Genomic DNA, 20024 nt, shown 5'->3' on the forward strand with positions numbered 1-20024 from the left:
TATAAAAAAAGAATGGGCAATGCCTTGGCTGCCTTACTACCACAGAGCAGTGGACAAACACTGATATTAATGGTCTGAGCAAAGCTGTTAATATGGGGATCAGAAAAACACAGAACTCTGTTGGCTGCAATGTGTTCCTTTCTGCCATTCCTCATTATCTTTCATTGAAACTCAGAAAGTGGAGGTGAGTAATGCTATAATGTCCTGGTAGCAGCAATCATTTTTTATTATGATACTCAGTTTATTTTGTCAAACTATGTTAGCATCAGTGATTTGAAATATCCATTAGGCTTAGAGGGGACACACATCTACAGAGAGATAAAAATAACAGTTCTGTGCCAGGCATTGGTAAGCTATTTACTGCACCACAAATCAAAGGAAACATTTTCACTGATGAATAGGTATACTATCACCAAATATCTGTGTCATCCAGATCAGAGAGGCATACAGATGTTCAAATGACTTCACAGATCCAGAGTCTGAGCACAAAAGACAAGTTTAAAGAAAAAAGAAACTACCGTGTTAACTACTGTGTTCTTTCAGGATAACAGATTTCAAACCATAGGTTACTTCACCCTACCCTCAGTAGCTCAGCTGAAATTAAACAGGAATTGTAGCCTGTTCAGTTTATATTACATCTCAGCTCTGACCTTGTTTGGTTGGAAACCATGTGTGTAAATTCTGGGGGGCAGAGAGTTGGCAGGGGGTTGGAAATTAGGCTTTGGTCATCATTATTTTGACCCAAATCATAGGTTGTCTCAATTTTCATCCACTTAGGGCCCATTCATTTTTGTGTGTCATAATGCTAAGGTACTAATCCTGTTCTAAGCATTAACAAGACATGTCACAGCACTGTGAACAAATACCAAAGTGAATGGTCACCACTGTACTTCTGGCATATTTACAAGGATACATTTCTATCACAAGATTTTCTTTTGAGCCTTTGCTGGCTTATCCAAGGGTTTTCTAACACTTGACCAAACTAGCTCCTTACCTAAATCAAGTAAAATACTCAGTGGTAATCCAGCTTCCCTAAATCTGAGATTGTGTCATTTTATTCCTGCATAAGGGATGTAATCAGCAACAAGGCTGTGAGGGATTGTCTCAGCTAAGGATATCTTCTGACAGAGATGTGTCTTTAAGGAAATGTTTTTTTCCTCTCTCCTTCCTACAGAGGCACACCACTGAGGAGAGTCACACAAAATTTCAGTCCATTCGGATTATTGTGTCCTCTCCTTTCTTTGAATGGGGTTACTGTTTGTCAGAAATGTCAAATCTCTTTCAGCTATGCACTAAATTCTATCATGTGAGGAACAGGTGTTTCTTAGAGTCAGGGAGAAGCTTTCTCCACAGTTTTTAACCTTTCAGTTGTGGCCATTTTAAAAATGAAAATGTCTGCCTGTGCAACAAAAGCTCTGCCAACATTCTGAAGGTTAAGGTCACATACCACAAGACAGAGATATCTTTTCTTAAAATTTATTACAATGGCTTTAATATCATCTATTTCTCTTGCACAGCTGCCAAGGACTTGTTTAGCTGTCAGCTTAATCAGCTGTTGATTCAAACTAAAAAGCTAGATTTTGAAGTAAAAACCTTTCATGCTTTCACGTTTTAAGATTTAGGTTTTGATTCAAGCCTGCCCTTTGCTAAGTATTGTTGGTGTTCCCTTCATTTCAGTGATTGCAGAAACTGCCTTTGTCTTAATGATAAACTGGAAGGGAGGAAAGAAAATGAGCCTTGGAATTCTTTCCTTTGCTTCCATACAGGACAATTCTGAAAGCTTACTTTAAAAATAAAATTGCAGGTTTTTAAAAGTTGGTTGAGGTAAGGCTTTATGTCATCCAAAAAAACAAGTCTGCTTCCTCACCAGGAGATTATTATTTTGCCAGCCAGTCAAATGAGTCCTCCTTCTTTTTTTTTTTTTTTTTTTTTTTCCCCTTGTGGTATATAAGGCTGTAAAGCACAGAAAAAAACATTCCTGTCCCTGGCCATGAACAGTCTGACTTCTCTCCCAATAACCTAATCTGATAGCAATTCTAGTCTGGGTTTTCTTGCAGTACATCCGGGATCCAGTTATAAGCTAGTAAAGGAATTAACTGTGGTAGCTGCAAGCTATAGCTTTTCTTCTCCAGCCACTGGCAGCTGGTCCTTTTACACAGTATCTCATAGATAGAACTGAGAGGGATAGTCCAGAAGTCATTATGCCTGTTTCTGGTTTTATTGCAGTAGCAAAGTTCAGACATCTGTCAGGTATTATCAGTGATGAGATGTCCACTGATCTGTTCAACACAAGTAGAAAATCAGGAATACACAGTCCTTAAATGCACTAGGTATTAAAACACATGAAGAACCATTTATCTGGAGTACAGGCTGGAAGCAGCCCTCACATATCATGAAGAGACTCTAGGAAAAAGCTTTCCTTTAAGTGCTCATCTACTTAACAGTGTCCAAGCAAGGTCCCATGCTGGTGGTAAGGGCCTACCAGTATTATAGTCTCCTAGGCTACCTACACCTCAGATCACTGTGAGAAACAAGCTAGAAAATTTCTGCCCTCCCAGAACAGTGCGATACCTTTATCATCCCAATTTTTTATCATTCTTACCCTATGCCCCACCAAAAAGGAAGATTTCATGCAAGAAGACAAACATGTTCCCATCACTCTACGTGAGATGAATGAGGAGAAATACAGGTCCTCCAACCCATGAGCTCAGTGAATAACTGCACAAGTCTAGTGAGGCTGGAGCATTTCTCAGAGCTGTGAGGAAGCAGAGGCTCCAACCAGAAGTCTTTGTAATTATGATAAAAAAATCAGCTCTGCAGTTCTCTCTCTGCCTCTCAGACAGGAGAGGGACATGGTGGTAAGCTGGACTGAAATACACCTTCACTGGGCATTTTTTGATTACTTCCTGTTGCCACTTCAGCTTGAAGCTCTTTGTCTATCCTGCCTGACTTGACTCTCAGCTACTCTGTGTTCAAGTTTTCTCTCCTGAGGCAGTTCTCTGCCCAAACCCCCACAGGACTCTCAAACTGTCTCTTTGATGACTTCTCTTCCCTGTTCTCAAGCGATTCAGGAGCATTAACTGTACTTTCCAAAATTACTGTAGCAAGCCTTTCTCTATCATTTCATGTAAGAAACCATGAGGTTTTAATCATGAAGTTCATGTTCCTTAAATTATCTGCAGTAGCTACTATTTGGGTGATATTTTCTTCAGGGTACTCTGAGATGAGCCATCAAAAATTAGAACATGGTGAAAATTAATGTGACACTAAGACTGGAGCATAAAGAAAGGAGAAAAAAATATGGTACCAGAGTTCAAAAAGAACAGTGAGCCTGATTGCCTTCTAATCAGCCAAACTTGATCCAACAGAAACACTTTAGAAGTGGATGTTAAACTAGGAATCTGTTAATAGATGATGAAAGATAACTGAGCAAAATTCCCGTTGAAATTACTGGAAATGATTTGGGCTTCACTCCTATGAAAGGAAGACTTACAAGTTCCTAGGGAAGGTAGATTATTTTTTTTCTGCACTTATCTTTTTTTCCTTTATTGTATCCCTGGAGAGTAAATAAAGGTCACAAAGCCATCATTAGCTACAAAATGGGAAGCTCAACCCTGTAAATTTGAAAAGACAAATTTATTATCTAAGCAGAGAAAAAAAATATTTTAAGCTAACCATTAAATCAAGAACATTTCCTAAGTGTCATTAGGTCACTGAATGGCTTTTATAGGTATTAATTTAAACATTTTCTATACACCACTGGTAAACTACAATATTGTACTAATGGGAACTACCAGCTTGCTAGGGTTCTATCACAGTCATTCTGGTGAGTCTCCACAAGTACTGATGCTGACCTTGCACATAGAGAAAACTTCTTGTTTCCTATTTACACGGGAGTAATAGAGGAGAATTTTGCCCTTCTGCTTAATGATATATCATAAATTTTTTCCCTTTACATCAGGGCAAAAAAAATTATTCAGATTTCAGAAAAAACTGTACAATAAAGGCAAGCTATCCCATTCTTCCAATGCCACTGAAGAAAATTTAAAAAAAAAAAAAACCTGAAGGTTCACCAAGACTTGGTCACATTTACATTTCCATTGAATTTTTATCTTTTGCCTTTCCACTCAGGTACCTCCCAATACCATGTCCTTAAACAAGTGCTTCTGAAATAAATAATTCCTTGACATTAGATGCACAGATGGATTATAAGAATTTGTACTTGAAACAGAGGCATTAATACTGTCAATGAACCCATTTGGGGTTTTTGCCTTTCCATTACTTATGCGAAACACTTACAACAAAATACCTTGTTGTCAGTCCTGACCTCTTTGAGAAATGCAGTGATGAATTGCTGAGGTCACTTAACTGAAACAGCAGCATCAAAACATCTGAATATGCAGCGACTCTTACAAGGAAGCAAGGTAGCAAGTTACTTAGCAGAAAAAAACAGTGCAAAACAAACTCGCCTCTTTCTCATGTGGATGTTTTAATGTTGGCTGTGTGACTAAGCTTGTTCTAAAAGACCTCTGTTTTTTTCCAGAGGGATGAAAAATACCATAACTCAGAAAATCATCAAATAGTAGTACTGATTTCCCATACTGTTCATACAATTAAGTTAGTTTATCTAACACTGCAAAATTAGGACAGATTGACCTGTAAAGACATGAATTCAAATCCCAGCCTCTGTATGAACTGTATGAGCTGAGTCATCTCTCCTAACCTGTTTTATTTCGCAAAACAAAGCTCTAACCCTTACAGGTGTTAAGAAGCAGCACAATAAAACTAAATCTAATTTTTTAATATCTGATATTTAATGAACACTACTTGCTTTCTGTTTTGAAATCTGAAATCCAAAGCTCTGAATTTTGTCGGTACCTTTTACCATAAGAACACAACTCTAGACTTAAGAGTTGAGATGCCAATGCCTCGTCACAAGCCCAGGTCTGACATCCAAATATTCAGGTACTGCTTGTAGCACCCCAGTGATGAAGGACATGCTAATACATTTGCACTGCTCAGGGTTTTTTTGTGGATTATGATATCAGTTCTAATCAGGATATTATTTCATTTATTTTTACAGTCAAAAAATAACTCACTCTCTATACCCAAAGAACAGTTAATGCCTGTAGTCATTCTTTACTCATTAGATGTAACAGAATCACGAATTTTTTTCTGACAACTTTTTGAAGGTTATTAACCAGGTGACTTCTAAGTGCTTTGTCTGTGCCTTTCAGTCTCCCTTCTGCTCCTGTCTGACAGCTTTACAGAACAGCAATTATGAGCAGCAGCAGCACTGTGATTAATAAAAATGCTACAGTTCAGAGCACTGTTTTTAATTACTCACCAGAGCCATGCTTGAACTGGCTGTACCTGTCAGCTATTTTTTCCAAGCTTCTTTCATTTCCAATGGTTTGATAAAACTTTTAGTCACAGATCCCAGATATTCTGAATTTTAAAATAACAGGTTTTTTCTCCCTGTATCCTCTATGGGCTGATTAGTGATTCAAATCTTAAAATGCCTAGGATAATTAGTATTCTCAGTTTATAATACTCAATAGTATCTGCAGTTGTTTCTTGTGTTCATCAGAGCACAGTGCATGAAATTTATGTCTCAGTGTCTGCTAAAATGTTTCTAGGACAGGATTCACCTCTGGCTAAGGTGATTCTCCCCAGAGTGCCTCATTCCCATATGTTCATGACTGCAAATTATCTTGGGGTTTGGACAAAAAAATTAAACATTAAATACTAGGGCTGTATTGTCCATTTGGAAATTGTGTTAACTCCCACCAATCTGAAGCTAACATGTGGCAATATAAAAATTTGTAATTAACACTAAATCACTGGGCAGTGTTGGGCATGTTTTCAATTCTACGGTCAATAAGTAACATCTAAAGCCTGTAAAGATCTACACCTTTTTTTCTGTAGCATGTCTCTGTGTGAAGTGGAAGTCCAGTTCTACTTTGAGACACAAAGTTTGGCAAGTTAAAAGTAGCAGTACAATGCTAACTGGATCTAATAAAAAGCCTTTTGTTTTAGCTGCTCTTAGCAGTGAGTTAAAAATATATAACCCATTTTCTTCGTTTCCTAAATGTTCCAAAGGATATTTGTAGCTGTGTCTCTCTGGCACTTTGGCCATGCATTTCAAATGTTCCAATGGCAAGGGAGGATGAACAAAGATGATGGATGGTCAACTATCTGATGGATAATGCCACTATTTTCCATCTCAAAAACTGAATCCAACATAATTAAAGTTTCCTTTCTATATTCTTTTTTTTTTTTTCCTCTCTGATGCTCACTGCCTTCCATTTCCCCAACTATCATGATTTTTCCCAGTATACAATGGGCACTATTTATCAAAAATGACGTTCTCAGATAAAAGCAGCTCACGAATGTAAGTAGTCTACAGGCTGTAGAGCTTACTCCCACTGCCTTGGCCAGGCTGAGTTTTCTATGAACACAGTGATTCCCAGTCACTGAGTCTCTCACACTGACTGCTGTGCTTCTGTTGCTAAAATTTTTTATCATGAAAAATTAAATAAGAGCAGCCTTGCCCTGGAAATTTGTGAAGCAGTTAGTTGAAAGCAAACAGGACAGGCATTCTCAGCTCCACATTTGGTTACTTTTACCCTTTCATTGTTTCCTTTACTGAACCTTTACCTTTCCTAGATGCCCGTAGAAAATATATCACTCAAATATACGAGGGTGCTTCCCTAGAATGACCTATGGAAATGCTATCAGCTACGTGGAATTATTATTCCTGTGCACAGAGAAGCCAAGAAAATCACCATGAGCAATGCTCCCACTAAATGAAGTGTTTTCCTACAGTCAACACAGCTTTTTATATTTCTCACCCTCATTGAGTATGACAGCACTACAAATTCAGTGGTGCACCAAGGGGAAGGGATAATCTTCCTGTGTCCCACACACACACACACACATACACACGTTATACTCATGAAAGATTCAATAGCTATTCCCTTAAAATACTTGCAATCCCCTGGCACCACAAGTGGCTCTGAATCTAGTAGTTGTCTCCCAGATGCTTTCCCACATTCTCCAAATAATTTTACACACTGAGGCTCTCAAGCATATCAAGGGTAGTTCTGATGAATAAATATGTAGAAATCACAGCACTTAGCAGTTATGTCTGAAAATAAATTGGGGATTTTTAAAAGCAGGCAGTATTTCCAAATGTTATTCTTGGTAGTGGTCTTAATTTTCTGAATGCGATTCTTCAAAATTCCTGAAATCAGGAATTCTTAAATGGAATGCAGGTGCTTTGATATCCATTTTATGCATCCAATATCCAATTTTGTAAAATGTTAAGTAACACAGGGATGAGTTCAGAATTTTCAATTCCCAAAGCCACTTGGAAATCTTGAGAGATTAGGACTTTGCGAAACAAGCGTCCTGATAACGTGATGGCAGCATGAAAACCTGAAAGAAAAGTCAGCTGACTAAAAAAAACCATTCTGGAGTATACAGAGAAAACACCTTTCTCAACAGTCATCCTTTCCCCACTTGCAGACTTACTTTGCCATCTTGTTCTAACATCAAGATAAACTACTTTGGATGACTGTTGTCCATCATATGAGTTTATACCACTGTAAGTCTGTTGTGATGATAATTGTATACTCACAAAATGGAAAATCCTCAGTTGTTAACAGAACAGTGCGGGTGGCAAGTTATTACTACCTCAGACTGTTTTCTGTTTGATTAAATATATAAGATCTGCAGTATTTTCAAGCCAGAAGGCAAGGTGCTTTCCATAACTCTTCAACAGGGATAAAGCACAGATTTCAAGAAGTAGGAACTGCTATGAGTAAACATAATGAGAAGCCATGGGAAAAGTTCAGACACATGAAAAAGAGGAAACCTTGAGTTAAAAAACAAAACGAAACAAAACAGCCTAGAACTGTCCAAATGCTGCCTTGGGTTAAATAACCAACAAAGATCTTTTCTAACCTAAATGATTCTATAATTCTATAATGTGATAGGTTTTTTTTTTAAAGCAGCATTTAAAGGTGATTTAAAGTAGCATGATTTTCCATCAATATATTTGCTTTGGTTAGACATGTCCTAGGCTGAATCTACATGAGTTTACACCTGATGAGAGCTGAGCCAAAGACTATAAAGACAGGAGGAAAGCAGCACCACCCAAACCTCTCCCTCATCTGAGCGAAGTGGAGGCTGAAGTACTATGTGCTACATTTTAACAGGAGAAACTTTGACCAGAAAATGTTTTTGGGCATTGCAATTTCAACAAGATGGGTGGAAACATTATTTCCAGTAAACTATTCCACGCAGAAGTTCAACTTGCTATGAAAAATCAAAAGAACTTTTGTCTCCAAAAACTAATCATTTTTCCTCAGGTCACCAGAGAGGGTGAATGAGAAGTCAGTTTCAAAATTAAAACAATGAGGATTTTGTTATTCCTGATAGAAAACATTTCAGACATAATTATCCTTTAAATGTAAATGAGACAATTAGTTATAAACCAAATCTTCTTTTTAAGAAGGTATTTTCTTTCTTTATCAGACAAGCTAGTGCTTCAGTAGATATGAGTGTCACACTGTGGACAAGGAGATTATTTCCTGCCTTGCTAGTATTAAAGCAGACTGGGTGCACAGCATGAAAACATCCTCATTAGATCATTTATCTAGAGAAGAAATAGAAGCCTACTTACCTGAGTTTTCTGCAGACCTCCCTTCACTTTCAGAAATTTCAGGGTGAAAATGTGTCCCTGAGAGAATCAGCTGCCATGCAAGAAGCAGCCAATAGCCACAGCCCACAAAAACCCGTGAAGTCCTCATGATCTTGAATTGAAATATTTTACATCACTGAGGGTTTCTCCTGGTGTAAGTCAAGGTGGTGGTCAGCAGACAAAACTTCCCAAATTTGGCTTAGGTCATTCCTGTAAATGATGATGCCAATAATGATGTCTCTGCATTCAACAAACTCAGCTTATTCACATACAAAGAGGGGGGTTTTGCATTACAGTTCCTTTTTTTCCTCTCTCTTCTTGTATAGCTTGGGTTATTTGTTTATTTTAACTGTAAATTCTAAGGACAGGTATCTTGGCTACTCTATGACCTCAGTCTCTATATGCTTTTCTGTTCTCGTTGAGTATTTTATTCCTGCTTTTCTCGTGTTTGGAATAACTTCTATTCCTTCTCTACCAGACCTCATTTCTCTTTTCCATCCAAGCTCTTACAGACCTGCTTGCTTTGTGTGATGCCTTCTGCGCTTCTTTCTTAAGAGCCTGTTGCAGCCATCCATTCTCACACAGTCGATTTCTCTGGGGACTTTTCAATGTTCATACCAAAGGGAACCAAATATGATCTTATTAGGATTCGTTGCACAAACAGGTTCTGAAAACGTGTAGTTTCTATTAGCTTCAATAAGAAATGAGCCTGTCCAACAACACAGGATTTCTGATTATCATTAGTTTAAAAAATTATTTTTATCAGTGAAATCCTAAATGCATACCTAGCAGAGTATAATCCTACAAAATCTTAGTATTCTCAGTTTGGATATAATTTTTACTAGGAAACCATAATAATCAAAAAGATAGTTTGTGTTTGGGTTTTTTTTTTTTTTTTAAAGACAGTAATCTGAGACTGCTGTGTTAAAATTCATCACATACACTGGTTTCCTTTTTGTGATTCCTTAAGCATGTATGTCTCCAGGTGCTGTTTCTATTTACTGTGTCTCACTTCATTCATTGTTTATCAAGTGCTTCAGATCCCTTTTGGTGAATTTTTTGCACACTGTGCTGTTGACTATCTTAGCTGTGCTCTTTGCTTGCACATATTATCAAGTATCTTGTTCTCCAAATACACAATCTGTGATTATATAAAATATTTCTTGGACTCTCGATAGCTTGTTTCGAGGAAGAAATGTTCACTTTTGTATTAATTAAGGAAGAGCACACTAGCAGCTGCTTGAAACAAGTGGAAACCACATACATACTGGACCTTTCTAAATGGGAAGTCATTCCTTCTGCAAAACAGAAATGCCCAGAAGAAAGCTGAAGAGCAGTTTCCTTGTGGGAGCAAGTTTGCATGGAAGCATTTACTAAGGTGTGAGACAGGCCCACAGTTTTCATCAAAAATTACTGCATTCCTCCATAGTTTTTTCTAAATATGTAGAGAGTGAACATGCTTTAACAATGACAGCAGTGGGACCAATGTCCTGGCTTTGGTATTCATCTGCTTAAGTCTCCCTGCCTCTGCTTCTTACACACTCTTCTGAGTTTATCTTGTCATGTATCCAAGTGCATTCCACAAAAGGAGAGGTGAAGCATGTTCTCATTTTGATGGTAAATATCCTGCATGGTCCTGATGTTTTTAAGCTTAGATAATTTACCATGCTTCATCCACCTTCTATCCACCGTGTTTGTTTGAAAAGTAAAAATCATCAGAGCAGAACCTAGCTGCATTTTGTGTTTGTAGAAACATGAAGTCTCAGTGTTTATTAATGAGATCAACAACCCCATGTTTTATAACAAGGGCAGAAGTCTAAAATGTGTATGTACAAAATATATTTCAGGATGTCTGACCACCCTTTACTTTCTCTTTTTCTATTCTAAAATTATATCCTCACACCCTATTTCAGTCAGCACTGGACCTGCAAAAGTTTTCATGTGTGCCTAATTTTAAGCACTGGGAATAACTTCAGTGTTACTGAAGTAAGTCACTGTCTGTAGTTGTATAAGCAAGTAACACTTTGCAGGACCAGGGCCTAAACCTTCAATAATACATGGTTTCTTTCCTTATTGCTTTTATTCTTCCAAATTGTTCTTTAATTCCTTCGGTTTTCGTCTCTCATCAGAATCCTCAGACAACTAGTATGGGACTAATTAGCACATGAAGAAGCACCATTTAAGCCTAGCTTTATGTTCTGCATCTAATTTAATCTGAGAAGTGTCTTGGAAACCTATGTTTAACTTTTCATTGGATCAATTTTTCTCATTTTAGAGTTCAAAGGTTTTATCCTTCCAGAATTCATAACAGGAAATATTATCACTACAAAGCAGATAACAGGCATAGACAGGGTCACTATTGCACCTCTTGTCACTTTTGGGGAATTTAACAGCTCCACTATTGTAGATATATCCTTTGCACTAAAATTGCCTCTCCAGTGTCAAGTGGGTATTAGACATTGTATTCGTGTATACTGTTATTTTGTGCAGGGTATTTATAAACAGTTTAATAGCCATAGTACTTCACTCTGGAGGTGGCTGCATTTCAGGTATGCCTGGAACAACTGTGTGTCCTTATGTTGTGCTTTGCCATTTTGCAGGAATAAAGATGTTACAAATGTTACATAGCAATGTATTTGAAGACAGTTATAAATACAGTCTAAAATATAATTTTTATCTCAAACAGATTTATAAAATTAAAAGCTAGTTAGAGAGATATGATCATAGGCTAAGACAGAAGAATGGAAGTGAGAGAGAGAAATGAGGCAGAAACAGATGAGCTAGAGTTATGAAAGGCAGCACTCAGTGGATGAAGCCCCAAATAAGAGACAGATTCTTATTGCTGCACTACTGAGATTATTTGATAATAATATAGTCAGCATGTTAAAGAGCAGAGGGATCGAGAGTAACATTTATTGGCAGTGTGTGCAACAAAAGGAAAGTAGGCAAATGTAACCAACCAAAGCCTTTGCAGGTGAAATCATTAGCACAGTAAGAAAGTATCGTTGATTAAAAAAAAAATACATAGAATGCTAGGTAGGAATCAACAAAGTTACAGGATCTCCAGAACCTGGACAAAAGTAAAGAAAACCAGGAATTTAGAATGAAGATGTGAAAGTGAAAAGCAAGAATATTGGAAGCTGTTTCTAAAGGAAACTAAGGGGAAAATCAGAATCAGACTTCAGAGGAAAGAGATGCATAACAGAGGCTCAGAGAAGCAGAACAGCACATAGGAAGCAGTTCTGCACATGCAATGCTACACTTCTACGTGTCTATGTGTCTGTAACATTTCTGAGTAAGCAACACTACCTTCCTAGTGCAGTCAGGGAATGGTCCATCAGGCAAGAAGATCAAAATGATACAGAGAACAAGAGAGGGAGACTTTACAGGTGAAAGAAATGAGTCTGTGAATAAAGTAATTAAAGTAGCATGACAGTGGAAGGAAAAGTCACAGCTAAAGGGCTTTTTTTGAAGCAGTAAGCTGATATTTATTCAAGGGGAATATGGGTAATGGAGATTTTGAAACGCTGAGACATTTGGATATGGTAGAACTTAATCAAAAGGAGAGATACAAATAAAAGAGCCCTTGGAAATAAGCATCCTAAGAAAAGGTGATGTTCATGTCTCACACTCCACAAAGAAGTAAATGAATATTGGAACATACAGAAAAGATAACCAGATAATGAGGAGGGAATGGGTTAGGAAACATGCAGCAACCAAACAAAGCAGTTGAGTGAAAGCACATGAATGCTCCTCTAAACATCAGTCACGAAGAATATTTATACAGGTAAATTACTCTAAAGTGTTGAAAGAAAATCTCACCTGTAATTGCACAAGTTAATCCAAACAGGAATACATGCTAGGAGAAAGCTATGCCAGAGAGAGAATTGTTTAATGTTCCAGTGTCTGAGAGAAGGCAGTCATGACTCTGTTTTTCTCACCATCAGGTCTATCAGGTCAGTCTTCTGAGTTTTAAAAGGTATTTATTGCTTTCAAACTTCATAAAAGTGAAGTATTCTTTTATTCACCCATAATATTTTTGCCTGGGCACTAGGTAGCCCCATATCTAATACTTATCAATGGTTTGTACTCTTCAATGGCAGGGTGGAGCAACCATCTCTGCAGCTTTCCTGTACCCTATCTGGAGTTTGGCTGAAAATACATCTCCTCCTGCTAACATATTTCTGACTCCTATTTACAGAAATAAAAGTTGGGTGAGTTTTTTCTCTGAGATGCTTTATGCTTATATGCCACATCACTGACTAAGTGACCCAGGTATGCTTCTGTGTTATTCTCACGTATCATTTCATCTGGGGTTTAATGAGTTACCACAGTGAGAATGCTGTCATTTCCCGTATCACCACCAGAAAGTTAGTGAAGGTAAAATGTCCCAAAGACATGATAACAGCTTTTCCATGCCAACATGCCTGCACTTGGAAGGTCAAGCTCAGACAAATAATTTTTATGTTTAAAGAGATATTGCCCCTCACTTTCAGATACAGGCTTCAACCTGTTCTGTATTTCAAGCAGAAAATTAGTAGGAAGAGCATCCCAGGAGTGCTAGGAAAGCGTACCCTGTTACCAAGAGGCTGATCCAGGGAGTAAAATGGTGGTTATAATGACACTTCATGACAGTAACCACAGAGGCAACACATCAAAAGGAAAATATCTCAATCTGCCCAGTCTGGTTTCTCACAGCAGGAGCAGTTGTGATTACCTTACAGGCTGAGGGGGCAGCAGCTATGTACGTTACGGTGTACAGAGAAAGAGTATTTTGGGATCGCACAAGATTTGTTCTAGAAAGTCTAGGGAAGAAACCAAAAGCAGGGAAAGGTACAGATGAAGGTAGTCTGGCAAGGAACAAGCATAGGAAAATGGGGAGATACAGGGATAGACTGCATATAAACAGTTTGTTTATCCAGCCATGCCCTGCATACGAATGTTGCAGACTGTCCTTATGAAAGTCCTTTTCTCTTTTCCTCAGTGAGGAGACTCTACTCTGTGTGCACATGGGTGTAGAGAAGTCCAAGTGCACCTGCAGTGCCAGCAATTGGGTAAACTAGAACGCACAAGTGGTCCAAGTGCAAGCGACTGTAGTGGAGATCATAATCCCAGACACACGCGTCTGTAGCACCAGCAACTGAACAGGTGGGATAAAGAGCATGTGTATTGTGAGATGTGATATGCATGTTGGCAACAAACAACTAGTAAGTATCAAGCTGCATCATCTGGCAAGTAGGATAAGAGCCTGGGAGCCAGGTATCAAAACAGCCACAAGTCTGGGCTGCATATGGGAAAGATTAGAGGGCCTGAGTGCTGGCTACTGGAGAGACAACAAGTCCAAGCAAATTACTGAAGAAAGAATGGGGTCTGGGCTCAGCTGAGAGACTCGCTCACACATGCACGTGTCTGTGGATGATGCAACTGAAGATTAAAGGATCCAAGAGACAGCTGCTGGATAGACAGAGCATCTAAGGCCATTCACAGTGTGCATGTCTGTACTCTTCCTTGTGTTTTTGAGCGGGTCTGTGTACCAGCAGTGGGACTGGAGCAGCATGCCTAGGTGCCAAAACTGGGTAGATCCAGAAGTCAGGTGCTAGAAACTGGACAGACTGATGAGATTCTAAAATCAGCTATTGGAAAAATCCGTATTGTATACATTCATACATTTTCCACTAACAGACTTTTGTCTTGGTGAGCAAAAGAGGACCAAAATAAGGCCATTGGAGCTGCTTTGTCTGTATGTGTTGATCTTTGTGGTTGTTCGTGGGCACATGCAGGCATCTGTACATGTGGGAACACATGCTCAGCCTTGCTACTGGCCAGACCTGTGAAGATGGAGCTGCAGCAGCCTTGCCTCAACAGTGTCTGCACTAACCATGCAGAGACATCCATAGAGGGCACGCTGTGCCCCACACTCCCAGCTGGAAGAATCAGCGTGCAACAAGTCCAGTGCACCAGACTCACGGCAAGGGCTAACCAGTTCTACTCAGGCAGTGCCACACATCTGGCTATTGCACACACACAGTGTACTTGCACGTGAACAGTAGCCACTGCTCCTTATGCCAGAAGAATATTCTTTGTGGGTTTAACTTGTAGAAAGAACCTGTCTATTTACACTGGTCCACATAATATGATATAACTGATGTTTCCTGGACCTTACTGACCCAGGACAGTTTCCCCGAGCAATGCTAATCCACATACAAAGTCTACAGGCTAAATATTATTTTGATAACAATCATAAAAGAAGTTTTATGTTTTCCCTGATATTGTTTGTTTCTTTTATTTCCTGAAGAACATGTGAGGACAAAAATCAAATGTACAATCTGTGGTAAGTGTTTTCTGGTCTTTTTGGCAGCAGGCTTAATAGGGTAATTTGAAGACTCATCATGCAAACTGAGATAGTTTCATAGTTTCTAGTGAAAATGGTTTAGCCACATCCTCATTTCATTACCCTTCTTCCAGCTTCAGCAAAATTACTTCAAATCACTCTGATTATGTATCTAAAATTTAGAAACCTTGCTGTCCATTATCCTATCCATACGTCCGCACTGTGATCTGAACGAGAAAATAAATGAAAAACTTTTTTCAAAAGAAGGGCCATTGTAGAAGAGCTCAAAGTTGTGGTATCATATCCTTTGAAGTTGCCTACTGAACTCACACACTGCCACTGCTTCAGACACAGGGGTTATGTAGGATTTAAAAAAAAAAAAAAAAAGAAAGAAACTCTACTGTTCAGAAGCTTTTTCTAGCTTTGATGACAACTCCTCTGAAATTGCTTATTTTTCAGATCAGTGGAGAGTGATACAGAAGGTCTTGGATCATTACAGAACATGAAGATCCTTACACATCCGAGCATATTGCAAGTGACAGCAGAACACAGAGTGAGCCCCCAACAACACTGTCGGCAGCCAGAGTTAAGAAAACAACATTCACTGGAATTTTCCTCACTTAAAGATGTTTTCTGACTTTTTTATTGACCCAGCACTGTTGTATGTTTAAAGCAGTCAGAGATGTGTTACATCAACCCTAGTGCCTGATGCATTAACACAGGGAAACGATCATTCAAGGAACCTCACTGATGATCAGGTCAGCAAATCAAAGTGCATGCAGATGTATACAGCACCTCTCTTAACAACAGCACTTTTCCAATCCCTCCATTCAGAAGGAAGCTACTATAGGTGTCTGCAGTCAAGGAAAAGATGAAAAACAAAAACAGTGCACGTTGCAGCCCTCCCACAGAAATGGGAACTGTTAAAGCTCAAGGCCCTGAGACTAGCTGCAAGCACAACCACACCATAACAAGAAAAATGACCATTCTGGAGCCAACCCAGGGGTAGCATTCCCACGGGCTTGCTGCTCGCATGCTCCGCACGTCTGCGGAGCAGCAGCAAATTTACCCGCACAGCAGCAAGGACAATGAACCTCATGGTTTTGATATCTCTTTTTAAAGCCCTGGTTCTGACATTCGCAGACTCATATGTGAATGATTTTATTTTCTTTTACTTAAAGAGATTTTCTGAAAGTCACCACCTAAAAGTTTAAAATTTTAGCTATCAAAGGGATAAGAAATTTTTATTCTTTCTCTTAAAGGCAATGTTTTAAATATATTCTCTTCATTTTCATGACATTTAGCACATGATTTCTGACTGCAAAACTCACTTGTCACTGAAGTTTCCATGCTAAGCACTTTTGTACAGTGCCCACCAAAAATGCTTCTCTGTTGGAGAAAGTAAATGGCCTCACTGGCAGTCAGTGACCTGAGGGTAGCAATTAGCAGAGGAGCTGCTCGACTGTCACTAATCCTGACCCACTTCACACCCAAGCAAGTGAAGGCAGCTTGCTGTAGTCACATCAACCGCTACAGAGTGCAAGTCCACATATAGTACCTTCCCAAATCTTTGAGCAGAAGTTTGCTGTTTCACCCTTGAAATGTCAACCTGAAAAGCTCACCATAGGCTACATCTAAAATAAGGCCACCCACGGCGCAGCAGCATTGTTTCTCTTCCAGCATGCCCTTTGAGCAGAACACAGAGCACATAGCCTGCAAAAGGGCATATAGGTGGCACATCTGTGGTTCCCTTATTTGTGCAAGCACTTTGAAAGCTCTGGCCTTCAGCAGGCAGCTGTGAACTGTAAAGAGAAGGGGACCACCTACGTGAATGATATGAAACAGCAGCAAGTGTTTAATAGGAGCGACCTGAGAATAAAAAGCAGAGTTACACATAACTACGGTACAAATCCTGAGAGTCAATGGAACCATTCTTGGAAAAGTATGAACACAGTTTGGTGCTATAAAAGAATTCTATTGACTATTACGATCATCTGGCTTGACCTAAAGGTGTCATCTTAAATTCTGGTTTATCAGCGTCCTCTGGTTTTGCTTCTTTCCCTAATGGCTTTGTTCCCACTTTAGAAGTTCAACTACCAGCTTACAGAATGGGCTATTTACACACCATTATTGTTTTCATTTATTCAATTAACTAAGAAGTTTTTAGTCTAGACCACACTGCAGCCTCCAAGTTTTGTTTTCCAGGAAAAAGATGGTTTCTTACCCATTTAATCCACCTTCAAAAGGGGAGGGAGATTTGGTTTTATTTTCTTTATACTTGTAATCTTTCCCTCCTCAAATTGCTTTCTGTGAAGATGATCAACAAAGAAGAGAGAACTGTGTCACCTTGTGATTTATTACAGCTTTTCTACTAAGTCACTCTCCTCATCTATTTCATATGACATTTACAAAAGCTAACATGATGTTATATTCATCAGTTTCTAGAGAAAGAAAATACCTAGCAATGAGAGATCGATCTGTTTCATCAAAAATAATTCTATTTCTTCTCAGTCTATCTTGGGAAACATAATGAGTACTTTAAGACACTTTCCAAAATATTTCTCAGACATATTTCTTATTTTATATCACATAATACATATTTAATTCTGCTCACTTATCTGCTGGTACTGTTTCTGAGCTTTCATAAGTCTGTTTTTTGCAAAACCGCTCTTTAACCAACTCCACAGACAACTGTATACCACACACTCATTCCCATTTACTGCACAAAGCCATAGAAAAGCTGTGCAAAGCAATAATTTATATTCAGGCCTCCGTTGCATCCTTATACAAAAGATAGTGCAGTTCTGAGCTGCTCCAGAGGCACCACAGGAGGGAACTGCCCTGCAGGCCAGTGGTTATTTACTGTAAGCACAGATGTAAGCCAGCAGTAAATAACTACTGTGGTGCTCAAGTCCAGTAAGCATCAATTGTGCTGGATCGTACTCTGGCAGAAAACACAAAGTTAAAGAAGTATTCTGTACCTGTCTTTTCCCACCCATGCCTTGCACCCCTGCAGGGAAATAAAGAGTATGCACATGTTCATTTTACTTCTACAGTGTTCTGGGAAAACATGGAAGGAAGGATGTAGCAGTAAGCCCTTGCCTTGGCATGCAGCCTTCCTTCATGCTCAGTTTCTGGACAATGTCTGGGGCTTCAATGAACCAGGCACAGGCAGTGTCTGTACTGAAGCCTGGCACAAAAACCTGCCTAAAAGCCCCATCTACCCCCCAAGTACACAATCCCAGGACCTCTGTAGAAAGAAACCGGTCAACATTAGGAGTGATATATCCTCTCTACTCTTGCAGTGATCTGTGAACCAGGAAGAGCAATAATGCATTAATATGATCGGCAAGTGTGCATTTGAGCATCCCTCAATGCATAGACATCAGCTTTTCATCTGCAAAATACTGCCTTAGTTGCCATAAAAACAGCCTGCACATTCTCCAACAGGTCAGTGGTCTAGTTCATGAATCTGGTCTTACGTCCCTCCTGAAGGCCACATAAAAATTTGGGGTGGGAACAGCCACTGAGCCCAGTGCAGAGCCCCTTTAACTCACCAGGAAAAATCCTTATCAATTTCATTCTCTTTATTACTAGTACAAAGACTTAGAAACTGTTCATTAACACAGGAATCTGGTAACGTTTAGTTCCCACTATGCAGTTCAACAAAATGGGCTCTGTTGTGCTGAAGCACGCTATTTCAGCTCAGTGTATGAAAGGAATATTCACTCTTAAGAACAAGAACTGGCAAGCACAAGTCAGGGCCATATTCGGCAGCAGCACGCACCAGTAAAAAGCAGGCTGGCTAACATCAAGGGCTTGAGAGGCAGATGTGTTTTGCTTGCTTTCCATTGCAAAATGCTGCCTAATTAACATATTAGTCCACCCTGAAAGAATGAACAGAGGGGCTGTACATAGTCCCCTTATTAGTCAGAGTCTCCCATGTGGGCAGGAAAACCGTCTGCAGATCCCAGATAGAGTAGTCCAGACAGGAAGGTACACTGGCTGGCAGATCAAAAACATCCATTCTTCAGCTAAACCATAGAAAACATACAGCCACAAGAGAAGTCTGAAGAAGAGAAGTCCAAAGACAAGCCTTTCAAAAATGGATGCCTGGTCCCAGCCTTTAAAACGGACCTTGAAAATAACTTCATCCACACATCTGATTTTCCTGCAAACCTTATTACTTTCTCTCTTCCTGTTATAATTGTTTTATTTGCCATTTCACCCATCTTGGGAGTCCTCTCACTTGTGCCATCTATTTCTGTGATGGTAACATGGAATGCTTTCCTAAGTTTTTCTCATTTTCATTGGCAAGCATCTTTTTTTTCCACTAGATAGCTTCCTCTCAGTTTCCCTGCAGTCAGTCACACCTGCAGCTCTGCTCAAGACCAGGAATACAGATGTAGTTTTGTTATGAGGGCTGCCAGCATCTGCTTTTGAATGAATGATACACGGGAAAGCTCCCAAAAACTGCATTTCACAGATCCAGCTATAGCTTTCCAGGATGAAGAACTGATTATCCGGCAGACAACAGAAGATACAGGTATAAACAAGGCTGTGAGAAGCCTCTCACAGCAGCTGAGCTCCAGTGACCTCTTAGAGAAAGTGCAGACAGCAGCCATGATTAAGCAGACTAACTGCAGCAATGCTGCTGGGTGTCAGAGCACCAGTATTCCAGGGACACTGAGAGCAGGTCAGAGAAGCATGTTTAGGGGGGGAAAGGAGAAGAGAAAGATGCTCAACTAAAAGACCAAAAAGTATGTGTGTGTTCCTGGCACCTGGCAGCTCACAAAAATCATTCTGTATCACTCCCACCACAGTCCTAGCCCAGCGTCGTAAGCTTAGAGCACCTCAGCAGCAAGAGCTGTGATTGTGGCAGATCCATGTCATCCAACAGGACAAGGCAGTCAGCCATCCCTGCGGAGCATCTGAACAGCCCCTCACCCATGCTGCAGCAGCTGCTGGACAAGCATGGGTCAGCAC

Source organism: Myiozetetes cayanensis, unplaced genomic scaffold, assembly GCF_022539395.1.
Source record: "Myiozetetes cayanensis isolate MyiCay16 unplaced genomic scaffold, myiCay2020 scf2-11, whole genome shotgun sequence".
NCBI lineage: Eukaryota > Metazoa > Chordata > Aves > Passeriformes > Tyrannidae > Myiozetetes > Myiozetetes cayanensis.